Source organism: Onychostruthus taczanowskii, unplaced genomic scaffold, assembly GCF_017590055.1.
Source record: "Onychostruthus taczanowskii isolate IOZ18803 unplaced genomic scaffold, ASM1759005v1 scaffold188, whole genome shotgun sequence".
Classification (NCBI taxonomy): domain Eukaryota; kingdom Metazoa; phylum Chordata; class Aves; order Passeriformes; family Passeridae; genus Onychostruthus; species Onychostruthus taczanowskii.
Genome location: NW_024499106.1, coordinates 56,976 through 60,717, shown reverse-complemented (window position 1 = coordinate 60,717; position 3,742 = coordinate 56,976).

Sequence of the window (3,742 nt, the reverse complement as noted above, 5' to 3'; positions counted from 1 at the left end):
GGGAACCACCCTGGGAAGGGGGGAGGGCTCCGGCTAATTTAACAGCTGAAGAGAACAACTTAATTAGAGTCAGCTGGAAAATTGGGTAAAACCCCTCCTATCAGCCTCTCACCCCCCCAGCCCCCTTCCCTGCCGGCTCCTGGTGGGATGCCAGGGCGGGGTGTTGGTTTCGGGATGCATTTTCGGATGATTTTGGGATGCGTTTTGAGAGGGAAGGAGAGCTGGCCCCGGCCAAGCAGCTGCCCTTTATTCCAGCCAGGAGCTAATTGGGTTGATCGGCAATTAAGAGGGAATTAAGAGGTGCATCCCCCTCCTCACGTCGCAGCTCCCGCTGCTTCCCGGGTGGTTTTGGGGCGGGGGGCAGCCAGAGGAGAGGGGCGCCGTGGGATTTTCCACCTTTAGGGTTTGTTTTTTACCCTTTTCCTCCCGCTTTTCCCATTCCTGGTGCTCCCAGCCTCTCTGTCCCCCTCCTCGGCACCTCCCTGCTCCTCCCCAGACCAAGGGGCTGCTCCCCATCCCACCCCGGGGGGGTCCGGCTGGAGAAGCCCCCCCCCGATCTCCCCATTAATCACCTCCACTCCTCCCCACACCCCGCGAAAGCTCAGGAGCCTGCGGGGCTCAGGAACGAATTGAAATCCCACCGCTCTCGTGCCAGATCCATCCCAGGGGAGCAGCTCCGGGATGCCAGGGTGGGGGGCACCCCCTCCTGCCCCCCCCCCTTTTTTTTTTTGGGCCGCACGGAGGACAGGGAGCAGCAGCTGCAGCGCTCCGAGCTTGTTCTCCATCTCCAGGCAGGGAAATAAATGGATTAAAGTAAACGAAAGCGTCTGCGCTCCCCACCTGCCCCCACCCCCGGCCGTAAATCAGCATAAATGCAATTTCCATATTCATGGTATTTATCCAATAACTGTCCTGGCCCAGATTAAACGCGCCCCGGGGAGCACCGGGGCTCCTTTATCTGTGCCGGGGGCTCCCGGGGAGGAGCGGATGGGCAGGGGGTTCTGCTCTTCATCCCCTTCCTGAGGGGCTGCAGGGGGGTGGGATCCCCTCCTCATCCCCTTCCTGAAAGGCTGGGGCGGGATCCTCTCTTCATCCCTTTCCTGGAGGGCTGGAGAAGGAATTGGGGGTTCTGCTCTTCATCCTCATTCTGAGGGGTTGGAGAGGGGTGGATCCTCTCCTCATCCTCTTTCTGAAGGACTGGGGCTGGGGGGTTCTGCTCTTCATCCTCTTCCTGAGGGGCTGGAGAAGGGTGGGATCCTCTCCTCATCCCTTTCCTGGAGAGTTGGAGAAGGAATTGGGGGTTCTGCTCCTCATCCTCTTCCTGAGGGGCTGGAGAGGGGTGGGATCCTCTCCTCATCCTCTTTCTGAGGGATTTGGACTGGGGCTGGGGCAGGGGGATTCTGCTCTTCATCCTCTTCCTAAGGGACTGGAGAGGGGTGGGATCCTCTCCTCAGCCTGCTCCTGAGGGGCTGGAGAAGGGTGGGATCCTCTCCTCATCCTTTTTCTGAGGGGCTGGGGTGGGATTCTCTCCTCATCCTGATGCTGAGGGGCTGGAGAAGGGTGGGATCCTCTCCTCATCCTTTTTCTGAGGGGCTGGGGTGGGATTCTCTCCTCATCCTGATGCTGAGGGGCTGGAGAAGGGTGGGATCCTCTCCTCATCCTTTTTCTGAGGGGCTGGGGTGGGATTCTCTCCTCATCCTGATGCTGAGGGGCTGGAGAAGGGTGGGATCCTCTCCTCATCCTTTTTCTGAGGGGCTGGGGTGGGATTCTCTCCTCATCCTGATGCTGAGGGGCTGGAGAAGGGTGGGATCCTCTCCTCATCCTCTTCCTGGCAGGTTGGAGAGGGGCTGGGGCAGGGGGATTCTGCTCTTCATCCTCTTCCTAAGGGACTGGAGAGTGGTGGGATCTTCTCCCCATCCTCTTTCTGAGGGACTGGAGAGGGAATTAGGTGTTCTGCTCTTCATCGTCTTCCTGAGGGGCTGGAGAAGGGTGGGATCCTCTCCTCATCCTTTTCCTGGTGGGTTGGAGAGAGACTGGGGCAGGTTCTGCTCCTCATCTTCATTCTGAGGGGCTGGAGAAGAGATGGATCCTCTCCTCATCCTCTTCCTGAAGGACTGGGTCTGGGGCAGGGGGGTTCTGCCCTTCATCCTCTTCCTAAGGGACTGGAGAGTGGTGGGATCTTCTCCCCATCCTCTTTCTGAGGGACTGGAGAGGGAATTGGGGGTTCTGCTCCTCATCCTCTTCCTGAGGGGGTGGAGAAGGGTGGGATCCTCTCCTCATCCTCTTCCTGGCAGGTTGGAGAGGGACTGGGGCAGGTTCTGCTCCTCATCTTCATTCTGAGGGGCTGGAGAAGAGATGGATCCTCTCCTCATCCTCTTCCTGAAGGACTGGGGCTGGGGCAGGGGGATTTTGCTCTTCATCCCCTTCCTGGGGGTCTGGAGAAGGGTGGGATCCTCTCCTCGTCCTTTTTCTGAGGGGCTGGGGTGGGATTCTCTCCTCATCCTGCTCCTGAGGGGCTGGAGAAGGAATTGGGTGTTCTGCTCTTCATCCTCTTCCTGAGGGGCTGGAGAAGAGATGGATCCTCTCCTCATCCTCTTTCTGAGGGACTGCGGTTGGGCCAGGGGGGTTCTGCTCTTCATCCTCTTCCTAGGGGACTGGATAGTGGTGGGATCTTCTCTTCATCCTCTTCCCGAGGGTCTGGAGTGGGAATTGGGGGTTCTGCTCCTCATCCTCATTCTGAGGGGCTGGAGAGGGGTGGGATCCTCTTCCCGAGGGGCTGGAACTGGGGGGGTTCTGCTCCTCATCCTCCTGCACCTCTCGCGGCCCCTGCGGCTCCTGCCAGCCTCTCCCTCTCCTGTTTTTTCCCTTTTCCCCCTTATTTTCAGTTAATTTCCCCCTCTCCCTCCTCTTCCTCCCCCCGTTTTTTTCCCCTTTTCCCCTTATTTTCTGTTCCTTCTCCCTCTCCTTCCTCTTCCCCTGTTTTTTTTTTTTCCTTTCCCCCCTTTCCCCTTATTTTCAGTTCCTTCCCTCCTCTCCCCGCTCTTCCTCTCCCCTCGTTTTTTCCCCTTTTCCCCTTATTTTCAGTTCCTTTCCCCCTCTCCTTCCTCTTCCTCTCCCCCTGCTTTTTCCCCCTTTCTCCCTTTCCTTTCTGTTCCTTTCCCCCTCTCCCTCCTCTTCCCCTGCTTTTTTCCCTTTTCCCCCTTTCCCCTTATTTTCAATTCCTTTTCCCCTCTCCTTCCTCTTCCTCTCCCCGTTTTTTTCCCTTTCCCCCCTTATTTTCAGTTCATTTCCCCCTTTTCCTCTCCCCGTTTTTTTTCCCTTTCCCCCTTTCTTTTCTGTTCCTTTCCCCCTCTCCTTCCTCTTCCTTTCCCTGTTTTTTTTTCCCTTTCCCCCCTTATTTTCAGTTCATTTCCCCCTTTCCCTCTCCCTCTTTTTTTCCCTTTCCCCCTTTCCCTTCAGTTCCTTTCCCCCTCTCCCTCCTCTTCCTCTCCCCCAGCGCTGCCGGGACACCCCCAGACCCCCCTGCCCCCCATCCTGCTCCCCCCAGGGGGGACCCCCCGAACCTCGGGGGTGCCAGCCGTGCCCCCCGGGGGTCCCCAGTGTCTGTGCCCAGTCTGGGGACACCAGCGCCACATCTCCCGCTGTGACAGGTCCCTGTCAGCCCTAATGACCCCAGGCCGGCAGGGCCCCGGGGCTCGGAGCTCATTAAGAGCGATTTAATGAGGGCAGGAGCAGCCACTGC